This window comes from Arachis ipaensis, chromosome B08 (assembly GCF_000816755.2).
Source record: "Arachis ipaensis cultivar K30076 chromosome B08, Araip1.1, whole genome shotgun sequence".
NCBI lineage: Eukaryota > Viridiplantae > Streptophyta > Magnoliopsida > Fabales > Fabaceae > Arachis > Arachis ipaensis.
In genome coordinates this window covers 56643811-56658799 of record NC_029792.2, presented here as the reverse complement: position 1 = coordinate 56658799, position 14989 = coordinate 56643811, and positions in this window count along the sequence as shown.

Genomic DNA, 14989 nt, shown 5'->3' with positions numbered 1-14989 from the left:
TGTTTTTGGTTAGATTTCATTCACTTTTACTTGATTTTCGTGCAAAAATTCACCTTTGAATGCTACTTTGAGTTTTTCTTGTATTTTTATGATTTTAGGTGAAATTCGGAGTAGTTTGGAGAAGCTTGGAGCAAGAAGAAGAAATGCTGTTAGCTCCCCCGTGGGCGCTAAACGCCCAACCTGGCGTTCAACGTCAGCAAGAGGGTAAGAAGTCAGAGGCGCGCTTCCCTTCTAGGCATTCAACACCCAATCTTGGCGTTGAACGCCAGCTTTCTGTTCGAGCCACTTACCAATTGGGCCTCCAAGTGGATTTAGCACCTCTTAGGCTTATCTTATTTTATCTTTGTAATTTTTAGTTTTAAATAATATCTTTTAGGTTGGATCGTTCTTCCCTAGGAGTTGCAAATGAAGTGTCATGTCATTGGCTATGAGAGATCATGGAGAATTAGGAATGAAAGCAAGAGAGCAAGACATGTAAATAGCAAGAATTGAAACAAGCATGCAAGGAATTGAAAAGAAAGCAATTAAAGGACTCTTGGCAAGAAGTGAGTAATCTAGGTTTCCTATCCTAGTTGTGGACCACAAACATGGCAATTGTGCGAAATCAATCCAAATCAATTAATCCTCCTTGAGAATTAGTCAAAAGGGCGTAGTTGATCTCAATCCATAAGTCCTAGTCAACTCACTAATTACTTAGTGAAAGACTAGCGTCAATGGAAACCAAACCAATTAACCATTCTCACACAAGAAGAATGGATGGTGCACGAAATTTTGATCTCCAGGCTCGAACAAATCCTGGTAATGGCTCCAAAGCTTGGTGCTCTGATCTTAATTCATGATTGCCACAACTTCGATACAACTAACCAGCAAGTGCACTGGGTCGTCCAAGTAATACCTTACGTGAGTAAGGGTCGAATCCCACGGAGATTGTTGGTATGAAGCAAGCTATGGTCACCTTGTAAATCTCAGTCAGGCGGATATAAAGTGATAATGGTATTTTCGAATATTATATAATAAATTAGGGATAGAGATACTTATGTAAATCATTGGTAGGAATTTTAGATAAGCGTATGGAGATGCTTTTCGTTCCTCTGAACCTCTGCCTTCCTGCTATCTTCATCCAATCAGTCTTACTCCTTTCCATGGCTGGCTTTATGCAAGGGCATCACCGTTGTCAGTGGCTACATCCCCTCCTCTGGAGTTGACGCCAGTTTTTGTGCCAGTTTGGGTGTTCAACTCTGGTTTTGGATCCTTTTCTGGCGCTGGATGCCAGATTTGGGCAGAAGGCTGGCGTTGAACGCCAGTTTACGTCGTCAATTCTTGGCCAAATTATGGACTATTATATATTTCTGGAAAGCCCTGGATGTCTACTTTCCAACGCAATTGGAAGCGCGCCATTTCGAGTTCTGTAGCTCTAGAAAATCCACTTTGAGTGCAGGGAGGTCAGAATCCAACAGCATCAGCAGTCCTTTTTCAACCTCTGAATCTGATTTCTGCTCAAGTCCCTCAATTTCAGCCAGAAAATACCTGAAATCACAGAAAAACACACAAACTCATAGTAAAGTCCAGAAATGTGAATTTAACATAAAAACTAAGGAAAACATCCCTAAAAGTAACTAGATCCTACTAAAAACATACTAAAAACAATGCCAAAAAGCGTATAAATTATCCGCTCATCAATGGACATCCACAACTTAGTTCCACCCAAACACCAAATTTCTCAACCCAGAGTGTGAAAACTAAACACGCAAGAAATTAAACATCAAAGCAATTAAATAAACATACAAGCAATTAACATGAGAGCAATAAAAGTCAAAGCAATTAAATGTAAGGAAAGGAAATTTAAAATGCAAGAAAACCTCTTGGCAAGCAATTGAGAGCTAAGGTTACCTATCCTAGACATTGACCACAACAATTGAGGAAAGGTAGGATGTGTGTGGTATGATAAAAGGCAATGTGTGTATTCTAAATGCGTGCACAATTTAGAACACAACACATTGATCGGGTAAAATAATATCCACAAAAGCAAAAGAAATAGCATGTTCCTTAATTAAGTGGAATAGGTTGCAAGTGATGAATAAGCAACAACCCAAAAGACAAACAACCTAGATAACCACAACTAAAGTGAATTGAGTATTTGAGCTATTGGATATTGAAATTGTGTAAGTGAAAGCACAACATTAATAGAAAATGGCACAATTAACAATAACCAATTCAATGATGAAAGGAGACTACTTATTCACCCTTAGGAATAATGAAATAATCCCATGTATAAGGTGCTTGTTACAAAAAGTGACAAGTCTTGATAGGAATCAAGTCAAGTCTATTAAATAAAAATGAAAGGCATTTACAAGGAACAAATACCCTGTTATGTGATTATATTCACTAAAACCATGATGAATAAATAGTTCAACTCAATTCACTAAATTCATTATGCACTTATAAAAATTTCACCTAATACGCAACATGTAAATGTGCAAATCCAATTAGGTGTTAGTAATTTAAGGCAAAGTATAAGCGCATTGATGAAATTCAATCAAGAAGCAACCCAATCAATATTAAACAAACACATGCAACTTATTTAATTAACAAACAACTAAAGCAAAACTAATATGCAAGCAAAACAAAGTAAAGCAAGTAGAGAAGATGGTAAAATTAAGAGAAGAGAGAGGTGAAAAAAGAAGGAAAGAAGAAGTAGAGAGAAGAGAAGAAGAGAAGTATAGTGGTGAGGAAACAGGGGGTGTGCATACGCACAGGTATGTGTGCGTACCCACATAAGGCGGAAAAGGGGTTATGCACGCACACAGCAGGGTGCGGTCGCTTGGAACAGAATGAACATAAGGGCCTGTGCGCACGCACAGAGGGTCACGTATATGCATAAATGACGCGTGCGCGTGGTGTGGCGAAAAAGGGCATTGACGCGTTCGCATCGGAGACGCGTGCGCGCGTAAGGGCGAAAAAGCAACATGACGCGTACGAATGGTGTACGCGTACGCGTGGATGGAAAAATTCAAAAGGCTTGTGCATTCGCACTAGGCATGCAAACACTGCAACCAGAGGCCTTGGATTGATGTGTGCGTGGGCACAGGCCTGTGCCCACGCAAAGCCAAAAAAATTTTTTTGGAAAGGATCATGTGTGCGCGCGCACACAAGTACATGCGCACGCACAAGTCACAGAAAACAAGGGAATGCGCATGCACAAGGCGTACTGGCACTGTGAACAGAGGGCATAAAGGCTTGTGTGCATACGCACAGCTGGGTGCGTACGCACAGAAGGTGAATTTTCGTTATTGTGTGCGTGTGCACAAGGGTGTGCGCACGCACATGCCCTGTTTTTTCCAAAAAAAAAAATTTCTTTCAAAATCTAAGGCTCTAAGCCTTAACTCAATCAAAACTCAATACCAAAACATGTAAGAACCCATAAATTCATGATCCAAACCAAAATTAACATAACTAACTCAAAATTAAACTAACTTTAAGCTAACCAAGCATAACAAAAAGCAAATAAGTCAAAATATGTACAAAAGAGAAGAGTTAGAACAATGTTACCAAGCACTTTTATTTAATGTCTTTAAGTTAGACAATTGGGAGAGCCCTTGCTATAGTGGCTTGTGCATGACTTTTCTACCAATGCTAGAATGTCCAATATCCTCCGGGATCCCAATCCTAACCATGAACAAAGACAACCAAAAAGCAAGCTATTTATATATTAACATATTTACAATAGCCAGAAACAACACCATTGCCACTCCCCGGCAATGGCGCCCAATTTGACAACGAGAATTTTATGTCGGTTCGGAATTGATCAAAACAAGCATCAATTCGTTGGTAGCATATTCCAAACCAACAATGAATTCTCAAGATCAAATATTAAATCCAATACAAAATAACCGAGAGTATTTTGCTCCCGGGTCGTTCTTCCCTAGGAGTTGCAAATGAAGTGTCATGTCATTGGCTATGAGAGAGCATGGAGAATTGGAAATGAAAGCAAGAGAGCAAGACATGTAAATAGCAAGAATTGAAACAAGCATGCAAGGAATTGAAAAGAAAGTAATTAAATGACTCTTGGAAAGAAGTGAGTAATCTAGGTTTCCTATCTTAGTTGTGGACCACAAACATGGCAATTGTGCGGAATCAATCCAAATCAGTTAATCCTCCTTGAGAATTAGTCAAAAGGGCGTAATTGATCTCAATCCATAAGTCCTAGTCAACTCACTAATTACTTAGTGAAAGACTAGCGTCAATGGAAACCAAACCAATTAACCATTCTCACACAAGCGGAATGGACATCCACAACTCAATTCCATCCAAACACCAAATTTCTCAACCAAGAGTGTGAAAACTAAACATGCAAGAAATTAAACATCAAAGCAATTAAATAAACATTCAAGAAATTAACATCAGAGCAATAAAAGTCAAAGCAATTAAATGTAAGGAAAGGAAACTTAAAATGCAAGAAAATCTCTTGGCAAGCAATTGAGAGCTAAGGTTACCTATCCTAGACATTGACCACAAACATATGATGATTATGAAAAGTTAATCCTACTTAGTCAACCTTACATCGAAGATAAGTCAAATAGGCATAGTTAATTTCAATCCCTAAGTCTTATGTCAACACTAAGGGGTTACATAGAGTCAAGGAAGACCAAATCAACTAACTACTCTAATGTATCAAACAAGAATGGACATCAATGACTCAAGGATCACCAAAGTCATCAATTCCAAGCCAAGAGTGAGAAAAAAACTAAGTGAAAACTAAGCCAAGCATTTTATCAAACACTTGGTGTGCCTGAAAATAAAATAATATTAAAATACATTAAAATAAATTCTAAATCTACCAAAGCAAGAAAATAGCAATAACAACTAAGGAAAGCAATAAATGACATAGAAACATAAATTTGCATTAATTAGAATTAAAATAACAAAAGTGTTCTTAACATGAAAATAACATAAAAGAGAAAATAACAAAAGAGATGAAGAAGATAAAGACAAGAAAGAATAGAAACATAAATGAAACTACACTAAAGCAAGAATTAAAGTGCTGAAATTAAAAGAAAACTAAGCTAAAAACCCTAATTCTAGAGAGAGGGGGGAGCTTCTCTCTCTAGAAACTAAGAGAAAAACATCATAAAAACTAAACCTAATTGCCCCCCTTCATTCAGCTTCACTTTGGCCTCATATAGCTTCAGAAATGAGTTGGACTGGGTTCTGGAGGTCCAAAAATCACCCCCAGCGATTTGCATTAATGAGCTGACGTAATTCGAGTCACGCGTACGCGTCATTGCTCAAAATTCACTCCCACGCATACGCGTCGCTCGCAAATCCTCATTGTGCGTGTGCATGCACGGGTGCTGGAACTTCCAAATTCCATTTCTTCATGGTTTCTTCCCTTTTGCATGCTCTTTTTCTCACTTCTTCAACCCATACTTGCCTTGGAAATTTGAAATCACTTAACGAATACATCAAGGCACCAAATGGGATTAAAGTGAATTAAAATTGACTAAATTAAGCACAAAAGAGCATGTTTTCACTTTCAAGCACAATTTAGGAAGAAATCTCAAAAGCATCCTATTTAGATGAATAAATGTGGGTTTATGTGATGAAATCCATTCAAATCAAACCAAAATATATCGTAAAATATGGACTCATCAGGTATCAATTATCATCATTTAGTCTCAATAGTCTCAAAGAATTATCAACAGTCTCATTAGTCTGGATATATTATCATATTCTTATATTTCCAGTCTTAAGTTCTTAACAGAATAAAACACAAACAAAATAAACAAGTCAATCACAACAAAGTGCAATTAATTCAAGTAGTACAAGTAGCAGATAGATGAACAAGTAGGAAAACCAAACACAATATGCACACCTAAATAATTACAACTAAATACACATGATGCATACCTATCTTACTGGCCATGAGCTCACGCGTCAGTTAACATACCAGAACCCGACACATCAGATAGCTAATCCAAACATTGCCTCTCTGTTGCGCATCCCCAAAAGGAAAAATATCTCTGGGCTTATCACAACCCGGTCTCACAGGGAGGGTGTCCTATACACCTTGTAATGTGAGAGCCTTGTACTCCTCGCAGGGTGAGTGCCCTGTACGCCTCGCAAGGTGAATACCATATACATATCTCACAAGGTGAATACCATGTACATATCTCGCAGGGAGAGTGTCTTATCACACATGCAACCAGAGAGAGAGAGATAGTGTAGGAAGGACTTGACCACCATCCCTACATCACAATGCAACAACGGAGAAGCGGGATGAAACCTCCGTCCTTGCCTGGTGCAGGTGCAAAGCCAAATATGCAAGTGGGACGAACCCACGACCTTGCCTCGCAAGTGGGACGAAACTCTGACCTTGCGTCGCAAGCGAGATGAACCTCCGGCCTTGCCTCGCAAGCAGGATGAACCTCCTACCTTGCCAATCAATAATCTTTGTCAATCTCAAACACGCAAGTGGGATAAGACCATCGTCCGTGCCAAATCGGTCATTCAGACAACACTCAGTCATAATCATTTATTTTAATCAATTTCCCAAATTATTAGGTGTATTAACCCTAATTTGTTATCAAATACTCCATTTTGTTCTCTCGTGAGCGGCATAACACCACTGTCCTCACCATGGATGGGATAAACCACTATTCCCGTAACTAACCTACAACACTGAGCAAGCGGAACAAAACCCACGTCCATGCATCTACCAGGTGCAAGTGTCTCATAAATCAATTCTTTCTCCAGGAATAACTCATTACAATTCATTATATCTACCCCCAGCAACACTTATAATTATTAGTGACCAATTGATGCATGAGCATCGTCTATTTATTTTCTTGTTATTTTGGATATGAATTTGTTGACTTTAGTTGAGTTTTTAGTGTTTTAAGCCTATTTGGATGCTACCTTGAGGCGCATTGTGGTTTTATTTATTTCAGAAAAAATATGGACAAGTTTGGTAGAGTTCGTGCAGAAGAAAAAGGGAGAAATTCATTCCTGCCAAGCTGGCGCTAAATGCCACTATTGGGCGTTTAGCTCCAGATGCCTCGTACCGTGTGCAAGGTCTCTGTTGAGTTGGCGCTAAACACCACTATTAGCGTTTAGCGCAGGAGATATCGTAATTCGTGCCCAGAATCAAAAGCTGTCTGCATTAAATGCCGATCTTGGCGTTTAGCGCCAGGAAGATAGAAACCTCTCTGCCTCAGGGGCGCTAAACGCCGAAACTGGCGTTTAGCGCCAGTAGCGCGAAATTGAACATTAACGAAGGCTCTGTTGGATGAAGATTTGGTTAATAATTGATTTTATATTATTCTCCCTGAGTTATTTTTATCTACAAACATAATCTTTTTGGGTTTAGACATTATTATTTTATTTTATTATCAAATCAAATTAGGTTAGATATAAAAGAAAAAGATTTAGCCCCTCAGGATACCTTCTCTCCTGCTACCTCATTCTAGTTTTCACAAATTTCGGAATCCTAGTTTTTCTCTGACTCATGAGCAACTAAACCTTTCCTGTTAAAGTTAGGAGCTCTGTTTATTCTATAGATTAATACTATTGCCACTCTATTTTAATTAATGTGCTTATTTCAATTTCAAGGATCTGCTTTTGTTCTTCATTTTAGGGATTAAGGTATATTGGATGATAACCCTTTTTCTACTTGAGTTCTTGTTAAATCTTGGAAAAGTAATTTACTTGGACAAAAGCTTGGAAGTAATTCCTCCTGAACGCTAATTACTTAGACTTAACGAGATATGTAACATATAATCCTCTTATATTTGAGTAATTAGGGTTTTTGTGGCTAATAAACTAGAATTGGACTTGGACCTCTAATCTAAATTAAGTGACCATGGAATTGGTGGTTAACTAGGTTAGAGGAGACTAAATTACTAAGGAATTAGGATTTAGTCAATTAAAGTTTGTCATAAATTGAATCTTCCATGATTAAATAGTTAGTAAGAAATAAAAATCCGAAAAGTAAACAACTCTAAAACCTTAACTGTTCTCTCATATAGCTTTCACACCAATTTTACTATTTGCCTTCTGAATTTCTAATTTATTTTTTAATGCAATTGAAACCCCAAAACACCATTTTCTGCTTGTCTGACCAAGTGAATCACTCAACCATTGTTTCTTGGTCCATCAATCCTTGTGGGATCGGCCCTCACTCACCTGTGGTATTACTTGGTACGACCCAGTGCACTTGCCGGTTAGTTTTTAGACATTCGAATTCCATACCAAGTTTTTAGTGCCATTGCCGGGAATTGACTGTGATTGACAACTACTAGTTGTTTGATTTCTTATATTAGGCGTTTTTGCTTTAATTTTATTTAATTTATTTCTTTTAAATTTTCAAAATTTTAGCTTTCTTTTATTTAAAAAATTTTCTCGTAATTTCTGAAATTAAGTTTGGTGTCCCCTTAGTTGTTTTATTTCTCCTGGTTATTAATTTTTATTTAGTTCAAATTTTATACCCCTTTTTTTACTCATTAGTTGTTTGAATTCCCTGTTTAATTTATTCAGTTGTTTTGTTTTATTTCTTTTACACAGGATACCTCACTGAAAATTTTCTACACTCTGACGTAGAAATTCCCACTTTTTCTTTATTTTTTGTTGTTTATGAGCAGGAACAGGAACAAAGAACCTCTTCTAGACTTTGATCCTGAGATTGAAAGGACCTTGAGGCGACGTCTATAACAAGCTAGAGCTTACAAAGCCGGTGAGAGTCTAAGGGATAATTTTGAAAAGGAAGTTGAAGAGTTCACTATGGGGCTCAATAACAACAACAATGCGGTTCATGCCAATGTTGTTAACCCTCCTAATATGCTTGCACAACCTAGGAGAACACTTGTCTCATACACTGCTCCTAGCCTTGATTTCAATGGGAATAGCATTGTTGTACCCCCTGTTGCTGTTAACAACTTTGAGTTGAAGCCTTAGTTGATTTCTCTAGTGCAACGAAATTGCTAGTTTCACGGACTCCCGCAGAAAGACCCAAACTTGTTTATATCTAATTTCCAGCAGATCTATGACACTATGAAGACTAATAGAGTCCATCCTGATGTCTACTTGCTACTTCTCTTCCCATTTGCTGTAAGGTACAAAGCTAAGTAGTGGCTTAATACTCAGTCCAAGGATAGTTTGCATACTTGAGATAAGGTGATCAACAGGTTTCTGACCAAATTCTTTCCACCTCAGAGGCTGACTAAGCTGAGGACGGATCTTCATACTTTTAGGTAGAGAGAGGGTGAGTCTCTCTATGAAGCCTGGGAGAAGTACAAGTTGATGCTCAGGAAGTGTCCTCTTGATATGCTCTCAAATTGGATTCAGCTGCAGATATTTTATGATGGAGTCTCTGAGACCGCCAAAATGTCTCTGGATAATTCTGCAAGAGCGTCACTCCACATGAAAAAGACCCCTAATGAAGCTATGGAATTAATTGAGATGGTTGCCAACAACCAGTGTTTATATTATTCCGAGAGGACCTCTGTAAATAAAGGAGTCATGGAGTTGGATGCCTTGGATGCAATTCTTGCCCAGAAAAAGGCTATGTCTCAACAAATTAATGCTATTACTCAACACTTGAGTGGAATGCAACTCTCAGCAGTTACTACACAAGACACTTCTTATGACATGAGTGGTGGCTTCCCTCAAGGTGAGAGCGCTGAGTTCGGCCAGTACCCCCTGAGCAAGTTAATTACATTGGCAATTCCTCTAGAAATCCCAACAATGATCCATATTTCAATACTTTTAATCCGAGATGGAGGAATCACACTAATTTTGGGTGAAAAAATCAACAGCAGAGCTAACAAAATTTTAACAACAATTCTCAGGGCAATCTCAATTAGAACAACTTCAACAACTGTCAGTTTCAGCCTTCTCAACCATAACAAGAAACATCTCAACCTCAGAAGACCACTGACTTGGAGTCTTTAGTTGCAAGTTTTATGTAGGAAACAAGAGCTTCACTCAAGAACCTAGAGATTCAAGTGGGTGAGTTAAGCAAGAAAATACCTGAGAGACCTCCTAATACTCTTTCTAGTGACACAGTACCTAATCCAAGAGAAGAGTGTAAGGTTATCGCATTGGTAAAGGAATCAGAGACAAACGAGGAGGAACAAGTTACTGAGGGGTCAGTGAAAACAGAAGCTCCAGAGAAAACAGAAGATGATGCTGTAACACACACACCTTCAAAGCATCCGGATAACCCTTTTTTAGTTGATCATGAGAAATTTCTGGCATTGCTTAAGGTACCTGAGTACAAGGTGAGGATGCCATACCCTCAGAATCTTCAAAAGGAAACCAAGGACAACTAGTTTTCAAAGTTTTTAGAAGTTTTCAGAAAGTTACAAATCAATATTCCTTTTACTGAGGTTTTGGAGCAAATGTCTCTCTATATCAAGTTCATAAAGGTTCTACTCTCCAAGAAGAAGACCCTAAAAGGAGATAAAACTGTAGACCTTACTAAGAAATGTAGTGCATTAATTCAAAGTAAATTACCAAGAAAGATGCCAGATCTAGGGAGTTTTCAGATTCTAAGCACCATTGGGAGCACAACCTTTGACAAAGCCTTATGTGATCTGGGTGCAAGTATCAACTTAATGCCCTTGTCTGTGATGAAGAAGCTGCAAATCAAAGAGAAACAACCTACAAGGATAGCATTACAAATGGCAGATAAGTCTCTGAAATATACACATGGAATAGTGGAGAATGTCTTGGTCGAGGTAGGAAAATTATTCCTCCTAGCAGACTTTGTGATACTCGATATGGGAGAGGATGAAAACGCCTCCATAATCCTGGAAAGACCATTCCTAGCCACTAGAGGAGCTCTGGTTGATGTGAAAAAAGGTGAATTTGTTCTGAGGGTGTATGAGGAGCTTTTGATCTTCAAGGGTTTTAAATCCATACAACATTCAAGTCAAGAAACTAAGTGCATGTAGGCCATGTAAGCTAAGTGCAGTAGATCTCAAGGTAGTATCAAACACATATAAGCCATGTTTAAGAAATGCCTAAAAAAGTATCTTTCGATTGAATTGGAATATTACAAGATAGAATTTAGAGATACCTTAAATTTTTAGCAATATGTGAAACATGCATAAGATTATTCAGAGATGATGTGAGTCACCTGAATCAGGATACCAAAAAGTGTCTAAAATGCATGAAGGTGTAATAAGATATGTTCTTGGTGAAGGTTGGTGAAAAGGTGATATTGGAGGTGGTGGATTAGTATTTTGAGTAGGAAAAACAGATGATATAGAAGCAGACAAATCAGGATCATGATAATTTTGATAATATCTAAAAAAGAGTTAGAGAATAGTGTGTCCAAGATGATGACACATTTGACATTGTGGTCTAGAATTTGGTGGCCATGCATTGTGACCACCATGATCAAACCTTCTTTTTCGCCCCCTTCAACCACCAAAGATTTCTCAATTTTGAAAACACGGGTTCGAGAAAAATGATAGGGCATAATTTATCCGTGTTAAACCAAAAGTAGTTTGTCTGAACTTCTCAAGCATGTCTTCATATGAAATTAGGAGAGCTTTTACCTCTCGAATGGTGTAAATCTTTGGCTTGGCATGAACTATAGTGATAATAAAAGAAAATTCTTTTGGAAGGCCTTCACATATTGCCTCTGTGATCTTCATAGAAACTACATGACTAACGATAGAAGAGAGTCAACTAATCGTTTAACATTGTTGAAGTAATCTGTGGCAGAGAGTTTTTGATTTTTGATATTCTTTAGTTTCGCCATGAATGTCTCAGCTTAGTTTTATTTGAAGAAACGAAATACTATTGAAGAGGATCTCATATCTCATGCAAAAGAACAATAGACCATCCTATTTTTAAAATCCGCGCGCATCCATTGAAGATCACAACTAAGAACTACTCAGATTACAATTTTGTAAGAACCATTCTTGATGTTTAACAAATTAAACTTTTTCAGTATCTTTGTTAGTCTCATTATCAAACTCAGAAGGTATCTTCTTAGCAAGAAGATGATCATGCAGATTCTAGCTGAGTCAAACAATTTTAATTTCTGTGATGTGACAAAATTGTCTTCATTCAATTTATCTGGAATTAAGTAGAGAAGAGATTTTTTATTTGAAGTTATGACGGTCATTCTTTAAAAGGAATAAGAGACTTTGGATACCGTATGATGAATATGCAAAAGCTAGTGTATGTAGCTATGAACGTGAAGAGAGAAATTGCATGTAAAGTATTATATTATTGAAATGATACTAGATGTTAACTATTGATATACATCACTGAGTATATGACATATATGCAGTAGCACTAGTTCCTTAGATCGACCAAAGCTATACTCACAGGTAATACGTAATAGACAAACCTGATTCAGTTATGGACTTAAACTCTATTTTGGTGGTTATACTTAGAGTTGAAATTGAGTCGAGTTCAGACGAAGCTCAAGTTTGCTCATGAAATTGAGTTTCACTCATTAATAATCAAGTTTATTTATAAAGTTCAAGATCGATTCATCAAAATCTCATGAGTTGGCTCAAGTACAGTAGTTGACTACTCAATAACATGAATATAATCTATAATTTTATATAAATAAATTATAACTTATATAAAAAATATCATAAAATATATATATTACTTATGTACTTTCATCCCTAGTTAAACTACTACTATCTATAAATTTGAATACTAAAAGTATATTAGATACATCAAAATAAAAAACAAAAGGTTAACAATCAAAATACTTGACGTACATGTGGTTTGAATAATCAAGCTCATATATATATATGTACGTATGAACAGAATACTGACTTTCAAATCTTCAAAGTTTGACAATACACATGAATTAAACTGTCTAAGGAGTGAAGTCGATTACAATAATTACCACAAGTTTATATAGTCAGTTGTTTGTTGATAAAAATTGTTAGATTGAAAATAAATATTCTCTTCGACATGTACCTAAAATTGGTCATGTGCGGTGCGCCAATGGGTAATAACTTAGTTTGGTATTTGAAATGTGCTAGTTGAAAAAATCATGAAGACCCATCGAATAATGTTTTCCATAAAAGTGTCAGTTATATACTGTCACAGAAATTACAACTTATGTATTCTGAGGTTATAATTTACGTATTCTCAGAAGTTATAATTGATCAGAAGTTAGATCATATTCTCATACAAATGTTATAACTGGTGAGGGGTGTTTGTAGTTATATTTAATTTTTTTTTTTTTACCAAAGATATGAGACTCGAACCCGCAACCTCTTAATTGAGTATGGGGAGACTATGCCATTTGAGCTATTACTCATTGGCAATTTGGAAAGATAGGAGACTCGAACCCGCAACTTCTTAATTGAGTATGGGAAGTTTATGCCATTTGAGTTATTACTAATTGGCGTAGTTATATTTAATTTAGTTCTTAGAAAAAAATAACTTTTACTAGAATTTTATTGTAATTTTTTAATTGCTATAATTCTCTATAAATATGAGTTTAAGGATATGAAGAAAATAAAATCATCATTTGGCGAGTACTTTCAATAACTTATTTTTATGTTGACGCAAACAGATTTGCAGAAAAAAATCAAATATTTTTTCCATTTTTTTTAGTTTTCATTTATGCTTTTTACTTTTCTCTTCAATTTCTTTTCCTTTATTTTTGTTTTTTCTTTCAGTTTTTTCTTTTTTTTTTATTTTTTGGTAACATTTAACTTTAGAATTCTGAAAAGTTAATATATTTATCTATATTTCAGCATTTTTTCCCTTTTTTTTCTCTTTCTTTTCTTTAATTTTTTATTGATATTTTCTTTGACTTGAACCCACAGCATTGTCGATCATTTTACATTAACGACTTGCAAACGAATCCGTAAAACAGAAATATAAAATAGTGCCACCGAAATTGAACATCGTGCGTAGGGTGATAATAAAGTGTAGCTTTTTCGATAAAAGACCAGTAACACATAAATTGACCAAAGAGGAAAGAGAATAAGCGACATGTATAGAGCTGAACGAAACTATATCTATATATCAACCTTAATTATAGAAAATTATTAAAAAATGAAGCTATAAGTTCTGATATTCTTACAGCTAGGACAGTTTTATTCTTGATGTAATCGATTTTAAAATGACAATAATGTGAATGTCCATATGTCAATGATTTTATCGTTTCCTTTTGACCATTTCACATTCGTAGGAAAATGTAGTACTACTACTATATATTGTTTTGGCTTCACTCATTTGGAAGAGAGTTGAAGTGTTCTCACTCAAGTTACTACTAAGACCTCATATATATCATCATCAAGACTTTGAACTTTTAGATTGGCGAATAAATTTTATAAAATATATTATATTCCACTTTCTTGTTGGGAAGAGTTACAACTACTTAAAATTCTTGTGTTTTGGTAATGAATAGAATTTTGTATTGAACAGTTAGAATGTCTAGAAATTTCTAATGTATTAAATACTTTAAAATTTTAATTTTCTTTACTGATTTTAACGAGTATTTTTAAGACACTTAGCAAAGGCGGCATTTGTTAAAAAGGAAAAAAATTAAAACCATTAAAAAAATAATATGGACGTATTTGTTTCATGAATACTAGAAAATTAGAGTAGAGATTATCCAATTTACTAAAGTTTTTTATGAATTGGTGAGAGATAAAACGGTTAAAATTCGTCTTTATCTTTTAGATTAATATTATTAGTAAAATTATATTTGTAAGAATTTTAACTCTAAAGTAAAAATTTCAAATGATATAAACAAGGGTTAATTAAGTCGACACATTTAAATGATATTGAGGTTCAATAATGAAAAAAATATATGAGAAATTGTATAAGCTAGAAATTGTTCTTCCTTCCAAATTTAAAAAATGAAACATTTTAAGATTAGGATTTAGTTAAGGACATAAGATCTTAAATATAAAAGGTTCATATTCAAATAAATTAAAAATTTTATATTTTCAAAATATTTATTTATAAAAAATATATAGAAATTAAAAAGATTCCC